At 33.3% G+C, this 14,220-nt stretch overlaps 1 protein-coding gene and 1 long non-coding RNA gene across 4 annotated transcripts in view; one reads left to right on the top strand and one right to left on the bottom strand.

The window, feature by feature from the left end:
- LOC128248139 (uncharacterized) overlaps positions 1-7,083 on the bottom strand; it is a 13,487-nt gene extending 6,404 nt beyond the window's left edge. Inside the window, exons 1-2 of the long non-coding RNA XR_008264420.1 lie at positions 7,057-7,083; positions 3,833-4,018 (exon numbers count right to left, since the gene is read on the bottom strand). This is a non-coding gene — a long non-coding RNA (uncharacterized LOC128248139). The remainder of the gene's footprint in view (positions 1-3,832; positions 4,019-7,056) is intronic.
- The window catches only part of LOC106870865 (uncharacterized), an 823,882-nt gene that overhangs the window by 671,246 nt on the left and 138,416 nt on the right, over positions 1-14,220 (top strand). The window lies entirely within an intron of this gene.

Genomic DNA, 14,220 nt, shown 5'->3' with positions numbered 1-14,220 from the left:
TATATATATATATATATATATATGAGAGAGAGATAACATCTTAGTGGAAAAAGATATCCTACTGTCAAACCCTTACATTCCACATTACCAGTAAACTTGGTCTACAATTTCTATGATGTTAAGTGGATAAAATACAAGTCCTTATCTTATTTGGTGAGTGGAATTGAGCTCAATATTGTAGACCAATGAAACACCTATCAGTTTTACATTGCTGCCACTGCTTACAACAGGTCATTGACACTACATGTTTCCTCTTTACATCTTAGTGAAGTGAGCCCTTTGAGACCAACATTACTTGGCACTGACGCAGATTTCTCAGGTGTCTCATCCATTTTGGCACTTCAGTAATTTTACAAATGTGTGAATGAATGTGATATAGACATCAGGATAATATAAATAATACATGAATAAACAGCTCTGGTGGATTATTGATTACTTTCGCATCAGCTATTTCATATATTTATGCATGTCATACTGTCCATAATCACAGAATCACAATGCATGCATCAGTCAACTTTTGCTTTATACTTCCTTAACCCTACCTCATCTAACCCCTGTTCTATTACACTTGCTTATTTTTATTTATTTATTTATTTTGTCTCCCTTCTTTAGAGTTTTGTTTCAAAAAATTATATTTCTTTTGAGGTTCCATTTTCACACTACAGGACATCAACAGAATAAGTGTAAAAGGCAGAGAAAGCATTATTTATTCTGTTCATACACCATTCTAATCTCAAGAGAATTCCCACAAAGCTATGGGCTCATCTTTTCCAGAAAAGGAACTATAGGTATAAAATTTATAAAGTAGGAAATATATCATTTGAACATTTACATCATGTGTGTGTTAATGCATACCGAAAGTTATATGGATATTCATACATATCATAATTATACATTAGTCATACATACACATGCATACACACACACAATCTTTCAGCTGACTGGTTGGTTTAGTTTATGGTAAGGGAAAGGATCAGCTTGTCAGTTTTTCCTTCTTTTTTTTCTCCTTTTCTAGTAATAGGAATAAAAATATATTCATTAACACAACTAAATTGTCCTTTCTTTTAATTTTACTTTCAGTGATAGAATGGAACTATGATAGAATGAAATTACTTCTGTCTCAGTACAAAGTAGTAAGGGTTTATTACATTAAATTAAATTATTTTAACTTTGATGAAGAAAAGGAAGGAAATATAGGGAGATATAAAATGAAGGTATTTCTTACATTCCAATAAGGGAGCTTTGTATCTTTATTAGAAACCAGCCTCCTCAGAGGAAGAATTAAAATTATTAAAAACAGAAGAGAACATAATTTTAATATAATTTGGGTAAAAACCTTAGTGAGTATGCTATCACACAGTGGAACTTCTTCTGTCACTAGATATACATGTGGAAATCCATAAATATCTGTAGAGTATCCAACTTTATTTTCCCCCATCCAAACTAGTGCAGTGTGGGCACAATCCTTTGAGTGGGAGGTGACACCACCCTTTTCCTCCACATGCATGAAAATTTTCATGCCAGTAGGCTGCATCAGTTCTCAACTGTTATGTTGGATTTTTGTTTTCACTGAACACATTGAGCTTCAAGTTTTGCCAAAAGCTTGGTAATACACAAGCTCGAACCATTCATAAGTTTAGCAGGCCTTTGGCAATTATGCCATAGACAAAACTCAGATCAAAGAATGGTACAACCACTTCAAACATGGCTGCAGTTCAGTGAAGAGTGAGGCACTCTCAGGCAGGCCATTCACAAGTGAAAATTAAGAGCCAACTGAGAAGGTTCAGCAAATAGTCATAGAAGACCATCATGTAACAAACCAGGTAATTGTTTGCAAAGTGGGAATAAGCACAACATCAGTGCATTCCATTTTAATGTAGGATTTGTACATGCAAAGAGTGTCAGTGAAATTCGTCCCTAAGGTGCTGGTGGGACAGCAGAAGCAACTCCACATGAAAATTGCCCAAGACATGCTGGACTGCGCAAACAATGACTCAAACTTCATGAATACCATCATCACTGGTGATGAGATATAGGTTTATGGTCTCTGCTCAATGCATTCAGTCATCTGAAAACAAAGAACAAAACAAAAACAGCATGAAAACAAAACTTCAATGAGCACACACTACACATCTGCACTCTAGGTGTAACAGCCAGGAACTGAAATGGCTTATCAGTACAAAAGTTTTCACACATGCACCAGAAGGGTGGTGTCACCTCCCATCCAAAAAACTTAGCCCATGCATTAGTTTTGGCAGGGAAAATAAAGTCGGGTATTTATTGAACATATCTCATATGAGAAGATGGACTGAACAGGCACCTATTGTTTCAATACATCATTACTTACTTTTTATTTCTGAATGTTACATATACTATGAACAACATTGTGTTAATGTCACTCAGCAATTGTGGTATCTTTTGAGTTAAAAAGTTTTGTTAGAGAATATTTTGATCCTCCACATTTTATACCGAGACTGAAATACAGTGAAAATATGCAAGACTTTTCTCAGGTTTACAACATGACATTACAGTGATGGAGCTTTGTATCTTTGTTAGAAACCAGCTCCTTCTTCAGAAGAAGGATTTAAATAGTTAAAACAGAAGAGAACACACACATATTGTCATTGAATCTCATATGGGGGAACTACTGATGGCCTCCTAGTTAAATTTCTATATAATGATAGAAATATAGTCATGCAGTCTAAGCATGGCCATCTCATCAAATTTCTAGACTTAATGTATCTGGGACTACATTACCTAATGTATCCTTTATTGTGTAATGTGTTATATGAGGGAGATTTTACCAACTACTTCTAACAAATCAAAAAACCATGTAGAAGCTCACTCAGCTTATTATTTAGGACTATAATCAAAGATATTCCACCCATGGCCATCCCATCGTATCTTCAGACATGATGTATGTAGGAATCTGCTTGCTGGTGTGCTGTTCCCTTTTTAAGAAGCTTCGGTATGATTTGATGAATATGGTTGTTATTATTGGTAGATCAAGCAACCATGCAAAGATTGTTTTGTGAGCTCATATTTAAAGCTGTTGTTTAGACCTATCATCATAAGCATTCCACCTATAAACATTTAAAGTATTTAAAGTAAATTGTTGAGATAGCAGTGTAAAGAATTTGTCTGTAAATGAATAGCTTATTTGGTTTCAAAACTTGCAGGAGGATGGTGGCTATAACAATATCAATGTTCTTTAATGGACCTTTTATTGAAAGACTCATTCAACAATAAACTGGGTTGTAAGCCATTAATTGGCAATTCTGATTTCTCCTTTTCTTTTTCCAAATCCTCATCAACGCCAAGAAGCAAGTCAATAAACAGAACACATCCTACATTAAGTGTAAGCAGATTAAATTCTTAATTAGAGTAAAAGCACTGTAAATTTTTCATTTCCTTCCTCCCTCTCTCTCTCTCTCTCTCTCTCTCACTATATATATATATATATATATATATATATATATATGATATGTGAATTACATGTTGCTTCAATGGTAGAAGTATATACATGTACACACATACTCCCTCTAGCTCACACATACAAACCCACTCTCTCTCTCTCTCTCTCTCTCTCTCTCACACACACACCCAATACATGCACATACATCCTGCTACACACTAGTTAATCAGTTCCTGAGTCATTGTAAAGGCTTACAAAATGCAAAATGTTGTATAAAGAGTACACATGTACACATTACAACAGTGTGTGTGTATGCACATGTGCACGTACATGCATGCATATGTACTTGTGCATGTGTGCCTGTGTATTCCATACATTAAAGCAGACTCAGTTTTTCACCTGGTTTAGCATCATTACCTGGCCCTGGTTGCCTTTAGGAGAGTCATTCATTCTGTGGTAAGCATTTGGATCAGCTGATCTGTTTAAGGATGTCTCAGTATCTTCTTATGCTACTTTCTACTACACAAACTTCTTATTCATGGCTTATTCTTCCATCAAACCTCAAAAACCTCAGAAAAGGTCATGGATGCTGCCTTCCTTTCTCTAAACCAATAAGAAATATATCAATAAGATAAATGCTGGTTTAAAATTGTGTGGGATAGCAAAAAATTCTTAAATAATTCTGAAATAAATTTAGTGTTCTCTTAATATTCTAGTTTTATTAAATCATAATGTAGGAGTAGATGCAATATTATTAAATGGTTAAGAAGTTTGTTTTGCAATTGAGAGATTCCAGATTCAGTCCCATTATATGGCATGTTGATCAAGTGTCTTTTATCATAGGTTCTGGTCAGTCCAAGCCTTCTGAGTGAAACTGAGTCAACAGAAACTGTGTGAAAACTTGTCAAATGCATTGCATCTGTAATTCAAAAGTCCGGCCTTATCACAGGTGTCATGCTGACTCTGGCTGAAACATGTGCTTATTCTTTTACTTCTTTCAGTCATTTGACTGCAGCCATGCTGGAGCAACTATTCAACCACTTACACTCTTAATGCAATGATCAAATTCATTTTCAAAATCAATGGACAATTTGTGTTTTCAAATAATTTAAAGAAATTATAAAGGTTAATTCACAGTAACTAGAACACAAAAATCACTTTAGTTTTATATATATATATATATATATATATCATTAGGGGTTACGTCAGAGAACCTGGTGTTGAAAAGTTACAATGTCTCTGATAGTTTATATTTCCTGTCATATTTGTGTTGTTTTTTTTTTTTGATTTCTCATATTGCGACACATTTTGCAGATTGAATTGACTTCCTTAATGTATTTTATATGCTTGTTTCTTCCTTCTTTAATAATTTATAATCAAGTCCTGCAAGCTTTCTCTCTCACTTTTCTGTTTATCAATTTGCTTAAAGAAGCAGTGCAAACAGTTTGTCCTACACGTGTATATATAGATAATATGGTGGGATTAGCATGGTTTATGTTCATCTTCACTCACATGAAGACAAAGTTGGTGTAGTTAGGTAAGAGGATAAATAACTAGAAAAACATTGTTACAGAAGAAAAGCTTATACGATTAGTTATGATCATTTTATGTCCATTTTACAATGCCTGTGTGGGTTGGGCAGATCTTCTCCACTACAGCAGTTGCTGTTTGGCACTGTCCATAATTATGTCTTTGAGTTTCGGCATTACAAGATCAGCCATTAGCACTTCTCATGTCTTTCTTAGTCTTTTCCTTCTCTTAATATGTTACACGAGGACCACAAAAGTGCCATATTGTAATGTGTAAATGCCTTTTAGCCCAATGAAGATTTTAAAAGACAGAGTTTGGGTTTGATTTCATGGCATGAGGGAAATGAGGAAAAAAAATTCCTCTGAGTCAGACACTAATATTCTAGAAATGATCTACTACCTATTCCCAACTGCTAGGTGAAATGCAACAATTCAAAAATAGTTATCTGACCAGAAACACAATAAAATATCTGCAGTAGATTTGAACTCATGATCTACAAGCTGGTGGTCTAATACCTTATCAACTATGCCATATCACCTCTATCTTTGTCATCTCTATCTTACTTATATTAGATTTAATTGTTTCAGATTTCTTATTGCAAAGTTACCCAAGGTTAGCCCTAATCAAGTAGATCCTGGATCAAGGGTGTTGTAGCTATGACTATCCTGTCTCTTTATATATCAGGAATTAGAATGTTCAATGTATCCTTCTTTATTTAAGACAGTAGGTTGTGATTTGAAATAGATTTAGTTGCTATTACCCCCACATGAACCAGCAGTGGTCTCTTGGCCTGCTAAAAGTGAAAGGCAAATCTCCCTTAAGTTGCACTGCCATAGATAAGAACTGAAGAACTAAAAATATTGTCACAACAGGAATGCTTTGATCATAGATCTGTTCAGTTAGGACTGACGAGAGACTAAACAACAACACATCCACTGAAGGAGACTCAATATAATCACTTGATCTGCTAGAAATAGCAACTAAATCTCTCTCAAATAACATCATACTTATGTCTTAAAAAGGGATAAATATACATTAGATAGAGCAGCCTTTTGCCTAATATCAAAGTGTAGTCTCTTCCACTCAGCTTAATATCTGACATGTTCCTAACTTCAATTTTAACTTGAATTTTTAAAAAATTTCTTGCAAAGATTTGGAGCTTTCTACTGGTCACTGACAAGCTCATATTGTTGTTCTTTTAACTGATTGGGTAGCCTATAACCAAAGACATTACCACCATATCCATCCTACATTTTTAAGGGTAATTGCTCTAATATACCCTTCCCTTTATATAAAATTGTATATCATTAGAGAGAGATTTTGCTGCTCTTTCTTGTAAATCAAGCAGTCATTAGAGGCTTCTTTATTGTTGTGGCTATGGTTATTCTTTTATACATTTCAGCCCAAATACTGTGACCCCGACCCTCACCCACCCCCACACTGAACAGATCTGTGATCAAAGCATTCCATCTATGACTGTCTCATCTTTTTTTAAGAATATGTTTGACTCATACATACCATCTTTATCTAACTCTTTTGCTACCACTTACTTAAGACCCACCCCTGGTTCTATGATACAAAATTCCTGTTTTAAAGTGATTTAAATTAAAACCATGTATCAAAATATCATATTAAATTATATTCCAAATGCTGGCTTAATAATAATGTTATTTTGCTAAATTTTTGATTATTTTCAAAATTAACTGGAAGAAAACAGAAATATGCTAACAAAAGGGTTAAAGTTGTAAGGGATGATTTGAGGAAGATTTAGCTTTTTCATTTAGCAGCCTTGCAGAAGTTCCTTTGCTGATTTGTGTGGTGATGGTCGTGGCAGCAGCAGTTGATGTTGTCCAAATAACAGAAAAATGTTACGATCATTGCTTGTAAGACCACCCATAAGCAGTCCTTGAGTCTTGGCATGTTGTTAAACCAATTACTAGGGAAGGAGTACTTGAGTTTGTGTGCGCATGTGTGTGTGTGTGTGTTTGTATGAGTGTGTGTGAGTGTGTGTGTGTGTGAGTGTTGTATATATTAATTAATTCTACTTCTTAACAAACTTCAAACATCTTATTTTAAATTTAGGCTAAACTTATCATGAAAGCATTATTTACCTTGAACAGTCTATCTTCAGAATGACAACAACTATTTCTACCACTGCTACTACTACCTACTAACTGTTGAACTAAAATACACAGATTCTATTTTATTATTCCTGCTGTTGTTGTTGTTGCTTTGTTTTTTTTTTTCCTACTTGCACTTCTATTTATAATGAGTGAAATATTTAACATATCCATTGTCTGTAAACAAATTGAGATCTAGGTTGACTATCCACTTTCTCCCAATATGTTTGTTTTTCTTGTTTTCCTTATCAAACACCATCAAAAGAACATTAAAATGTGTGTCTCTCTCCCCACCCTTTCTTTTTCTCTCTTATCCTCTAATTTTACTTCTCTTATTAGCTTACCCTCTCATTTACTAATTGTACTACACTCATAAAGTTCTCATGTCAAATGTACCTGTGATACAATAGGGTGAAGAAAGATCTATCTCTCCTACATTCAAGGACAAAGTCATAGTTATATACATCAGCCTTGTAAGCCCTTTAGGGTTTTGGAGAGATTTATATACAGACATCATTACCTCCAGCCCCAAGCATCTGATCAAATTTGCCAAGTGTGTGGTTTTCTTGGAGGGCCGGAACTGCTTTGCCCTCACAAGTCCTGCACTGATGGCTTCATGCCTCCAATGGTACCGTCCTTCTCCAAGTGCCCTCATGCAGCACTTGAGGATGTGTTCCAGGGTTCCTCACTTAGAACACAACACACATGCTGGTGTCTCTGCTATACCCCATGTGTGCAGGTTTGATGTAGTGAGGCTCGGCTTCCTACATATATGTGTGTGTGTGTGTGTGTGTGTGTGTGTCTATGTATGTATATGTGTTTGTATATTTTATGCTTGCCTCACACATACACACACACACACACACACACACACACACACACACTGCTTCACAGACAGTATTGGTTTGTTTATATCCCTGTAACATAGTTGTTCAGCAAAAGAGACTAACAGCATAAGTACCAGACTTACAAAATATTAAGTCCTGGGGTTGATCTATTTGACTAAACCTATCAAGGTGGTGCCCCAGCATGGCAACAGTCCAATGGCTGAGACAAATTAACAAACCATTTATTTAGTTTAGCTTTAACATAGGTCATTGTCAGTTATTGTCTCAGAGCATGTCTGTTCTATTGCTCTTGATGTTGTTCAAGATGTCCTAGCTATGTAATCTGTAATCTAAGACTAGTAAGTAGAGCTGATAAGATGGAAGCTGGAGTGGCAAGAGCAGTAGTAGAAAACTAGACACAAGAGAACAAGCAACAAAATAAGCAAAAGAAGAAAAAATACATGATCATATTTTCCCATTTTGGATGTCCTGAGTTCTTTTGACAATCTGAGTTCATTGTCAACCAGGCTGCTGCCTTGACTTGCTTGCTTCTCCTGCTGCAGTTGCTGCTTTTATTGTTCTTCAAGGATGTATTGTTGGAACAACCAAATACAGAAAAACTAGCTTTGTCTAGAAATAAAATAAAATAATATTAAAAAAAAAAGAAAACAATCTTTGCTCTAAGTTATCTAACCCTATACTCCTTCCTCTCCTCAGACACCTTTTCCTTCCTCTTTGTTTCTCTTCTCCTTCCCACTCCCCTACATTTTCTCTTTCTCCTCCTGCTGTGATGCTGATGTAACAACAATCTACTACCACCATAATCACCAACACAACCATCACAACAACCACCTACCTTATCCCTTATTTTAAAGACATAGTGAAACAGTATAGCAGAGGTGGCAGTGTGAGGGAGAAAGAGGATGTATATATGTGTACGAGGCAGGGGTGCATATAGTTTTGCCTAGCTCTTTGTCACTTTATTGTGTCATCAGCCCCTGGTTCTTCTATGTGTTTCCAAGAAGTTCCCTCAGTTATTATTCTGTTTTATTATTAGTATTATCATCATCATCATTTCACCTGAGCAGAATTTCATGGTAAGGTTGGAACCATTAATTTCACCGTTAGAATAAATATAATTTTTATAATGCTACTTTGCATGTCAGAAAGTTAATAACATTTTAGGCACAACTATAAGCACACCTCAGACATGCGTAAATTCATACATACATTCATACGTATATACATATACATGCACAAAACATACAATAACATCATCTAGAGCAGATTTTGACGGTTTTTCTTTTTTCTTCCTACTGTTAATATCCAGTGGTACTTGATAGATAATAGACTAGAATAAAGTGGATAACTTTATTGACTGGAATATGGTATACTTTGAATAGTAGTGATAGTGGTAGTGGTGATGGTGGTTTATCTGCAGATCAAATCCTGTTTGAGCAAAACTTATGATCAAAGGCATTCCTATTTTTTATATATCTAATGTGTCCTTCATTTTAAAGATATTAACTTGACTATGACATAAGGGAATTTAACTGCTATTTCTAACAGGTCAAACAACCACTTAACATTCTTGTTATTACTGTTAATGGTAGTGGTGGTAGCATTGTTGTTTTTTTTTGTATTGATTTTTGTTGTCATTTTTTTCTTGTCTTAATTATTGGAATTGTTGTTGACTAATATTATTGTCAATGATGTTGTACTTGTCCTTGCTTTGAATGCTAATGTTATTTCTTCTAAGTTTTCAACTTCATAAAAAACAACAATCAGACAAGGGAATCTACTCTACATGGTCATTTGATCTGCTAGAAATAGCAGCTAACTCAATCAATTCATACTTCTGTTTTAGAAAAAAACAAAAAAGGGACATATTGAACAGTATAGTTCTTGATCTACAGAAAAGACAGTATGGTCATGGCAAAAATGCCTTTGATCCTAAATATTCTCAATCTGGGATAACCAGGTGCTAAACATCAACAACAGTAATTGATAAATTAGACGACACAAAGACTCCAAATCTAAATGTCACTTCTAACATAACTATATTGCCTTCTGTTTATATAAACACATTTAACATTGTCACTTTTTAAGATGTATATATGTTTGTGCACATATGTATCAGCACATGTGCATGTATATTTGGTTTCTGTGTGTAAATCTATTTAAGTATATACATAGACTTTGAAATGTTAAATTCTCCCTGTTTCTAAATTTCATAATGATATTTTTGAAATTCTGAATGACTTTGGTTATTAAATTATACTGTATGGAAGGGTTTTATTTATATTTTTATTTTTGTTATATTTACTTATTTATTTATTTATGTAAGGTGTAAATGTTATGTACAAGATTCACTATATCAGAAGTAATATAATAAGTGGTTGAACAATAATAATGTTCAGTGAGATTGTTTTCTTCAAAGTTACCTTCTACTAACATTGTAATCATTTAATGTAAGAACTGAACAACAAACTCTAAGAACTATTTTATTTGCCAGAACATAAAACTTGCTTTCTCTTTTTTTGAAGTGATCTGAAAATCAGCTTCAACTTGTAAAAGCCAAGTCATTTACATTTTGCTTACAAGACAAAAATAAATTAAAAAAACAATTACTCAAATCTTTATCACCTCTCTCCAGCATTATCTTCTGCAAAATATTTGTTCTTTAAACCTCAAAGCTTATTGTTCTTTCTTCTGTACCTGTTTCACATGCACACGCACGCACACATGTGTATATGTACTTATGTACGTGCACACACACACTTTTGTTTCTATATGTATACATCATTTCATATAATGTATACATTTATCCATGTATGTGTGTGTGTATGCTAAACTTTTTATTTGACAAAAGGTTTACTTCTGAATATATAAAGTGTTGAGTAAAATTAAGAATTTTGCTTGTTAATTCAAATAACCATCTTAAAGAACAACTTTACACAAAATCTTTTGTCTCTTCAGAGGGAAATGCTTGTGTTTCCTTTGCTTTTGCTGATATACAAACTTGTGTCTGTGTATATGTGCAAATACACTCATTTAACTGCAATGATTACTATCTATCAGCCAATCATAATCTTAGGCATACTATTAATGTCTGTGCTATATCTTTTTCTTTTATTTGTTTCAGTTAGTGAATTTTAGTCATATTGGGGTACACTGCCTTCAAAGGTTTCAGCCAGTCATATCAGATTGTGATGGAAAGTTTTAATGTGAATTTGAATATGAATATTTTGAAAAAAGATGTTATATTATAGAATAAGTGACAGTCTGAAATGGATGTGAATCAAAAGGGATTAAAAAATATCTTTCAGTATTTAATTTTAATATTCTACATCCTGCTGAAACTGTCTTTTACTTTTTTACCTGCAGGTTTAATAAACTAAAAATAAACTGAAAATCATGAATGCATCACTAAGTGATGGTAAGGCTGTGTAGTTAAAAAGTTTAGAGAATCTTTGTTTTATAATAGTATTTAATGTGTGTCTAAAAGAAGAAATATAGTCTTTGTAATAATTTTAGTTTCAATGTCATGATGTCTGATCAAACATTTTGAAGAAACAGAAGGTCTTGATGGCAGAATCATTAGAATTTTAGATAAAATGCTTTGCAGTATTTGTTCTGCCTTTCATCCTTCCAGGTTTCAATAAAATAAAGTACCAGTGAAGTACTGGGTCAACTTAATCAACTAACCCTAGTCTTCTGAAATTTCTGGGCCTTCTGGGCCTTATGCTTATATTAGAAAAATTTATTATCATCGTTCTTCTTCTTATTATTCAGTAGTTTTATTTTTATAACGTGCTTTGACTTCACTACCGAGCGCAGCTCTGTGTGCCTTGGGTATGCACTGTGGTTTGCTGTGATCCTCTTATGGTTACTGTATTGAAAGTGTTTTGCATAGGATGTGTGTAGTGCCCAGTGGTGCAATTTTCTGTATGTTATATATATTTGTAAGTCCTGGTGTTTTTGTTATGTATTTGTCTGAATATTTTTTTATCATACCTAAGGCACCTACTATGATAGGAATTGTTTCTGTTTTTAGATTCCACATTCGAGTTACCTCTATTTCCAGGTCTTTGTATTTTGAAAGTTTTTCCATTTCTTTTAGAGAAACATTGTCATCTGCTGGTATTGATACATCAATTAGAAAGCATTTTTTTTCTTCATGATCTCTGACAACTATATCTAGCCTATTGGCCTTAATTTCTCTATCTGTGTGTATTGGCATATTCCAGAGTATGGTTACTTTCTCGTTTTCTGTGACCTTTTCTGGTGTGTGCCTATACCATCTTTTTTCTATTGTTATTCCATAGTGTTGGTATAGCTTCTAGTGTATGTAGATCCCAACTCTGTCATGTCTGTGAATATATTCCTTCTTAGCCAGGACTGGGCAGCCAGAGATAATATGATTTATTGTTTCTTGTCCATCTCCACATATTCTGCAGTTACTTGTTATGTTTCTTTTCATTATATGTTTTTGGTAATTTCTGGTGGGGAAGCTTTGGTCTTGTGCTGCAATTAAAATTCCTTCAGTCTCTGCTTATTGTTATTATTATTAGTATTATTATTATTATTATTATTATTATTATTATTATTATTATTATTATTATTGATGTCTCTGTCAAATATTTGCAGTATTTCTTAAACCTTCAAATTAACAAAATTATTAGAAATCCATGACTGTTGTTTGTAAGTCTAGAAAAACAATTGAAGTTTTGGAAATTTTGGAACTCAGTTCACAGAACATTTCTGACAGGAATTGCAATGGAAATTTTTATTCTGTGACTTCTGTGATTCTTCATGGCAGCAATCAAATAGTAATTAAATCTCCCTCAAACCAAACTCCAACACCATAAAAATAGTGACACTTTGGATATTGTAGTACTGAATGTACCATATCTGAAAAAAAAAATTATGAGATGACCATGGCTAGAATGAATTTAATTATAATTCTGCTTGATTTGGGTTACCCTGGGGTTAAACAGGAACAAGGAAGTATACACTAACTGGTGTAATTTTAGATATGTCAAGTGTGAAAAAAAGAAATAAAAACCAGCATGGTCACAACTAGAATTCCTTTGATCAGAGTTCTGCATGATTACATTTCACTCGGAGAAAATAAAATTCCTGCTCTCAAAGAATTAATACAAATTGAAAATCCATTGGGGCTTGCAAGCACTTTATCAATTTTATTCAATGCAAAGCCCTAACAATGAAGTATTGTAAGGCATTCACATAATTTTTGATAATGCAAAAATTACAGACAACAGAAATGTAAAAAAAATATTAACAACAGCAGCAAGATAATTGAAGAAACAAATGAATTTATTGAAATGAAGCTCCATTGTGAATATTCATAATAATTTCAAATATCAAGTAAAATAATACATAATCGAAGATAGATGTTTAATTGAACACTTACAGTGTTATGATAAACCCTTTCATTTGAGGCAAACTGCAATAAATTTGGCATCATCATCATCGTCGTCGTTCTCATCGTCGTCGTTCTCATCGTCATCATCATCATGTTTGCTGTTATATGCTAGCATGGGTTACACAGATCAGTTTCAATACAGTATTTTTCTCTATTCATCATGGCTCTTTGTCATCTTTTCTGTTAGGCTCAACATTCTTCTCTCAGTCATTACCACTTTTTCCCACATTTTCTTCTGTATATGTATGTGTTTGGAGATATATATATATATATATATATATATATATATATGAGAAGGATAGTAATTTTCTTTCAGTCATACACATCTCTATTCCAACCACTGACTTAATTTATACTTGCATCCATTTATAGATATTACTATACTTCTGCAAACACTTTATGTATATAAATAAACTTTCATGTACTTGTGAAAAGACATTTTGAAGTATGTTAATTACTACATATATCTTGTCTATATTTATCTGCTGCTTTGAAAAGTCAATCTCATCACCCTAATTTTATCTATAGATTTGCAGCACAAAGGTATTTATTTACTAGTTTCAGTCAACTGTAGTCAAACTAGATACATTTTATGGTGATTAATCCACAGTCATCTTACAAGAATAAAGAAAAAACAACCAAGTTTAATTATTGTAATTAAATAAAATTGTCTTGTGTAAATGTACAATTTTTATATCTTTAATATTTTTATTATGAAATATCCAAATATCTGAAACGAATTGCTGTTTAAAAGAATTTTGTTTTCAAGAATTTTTTGGAGAGGAATTTTTTTTTTTTTACATCTACACTTCATTTTGATCAGTTTGATTTCCAGTTGTTATCAAGTGTCTTATTCTTTTGTTTACATAGCATTTGTTT

This window comes from Octopus bimaculoides, chromosome 6, assembly GCF_001194135.2.
Source record: "Octopus bimaculoides isolate UCB-OBI-ISO-001 chromosome 6, ASM119413v2, whole genome shotgun sequence".
Classification (NCBI taxonomy): Eukaryota; Metazoa; Mollusca; class Cephalopoda; order Octopoda; family Octopodidae; genus Octopus; species Octopus bimaculoides.
Note: the sequence above shows the minus strand (reverse complement) of the source record. Positions and strands in the feature narration are given on the sequence as shown.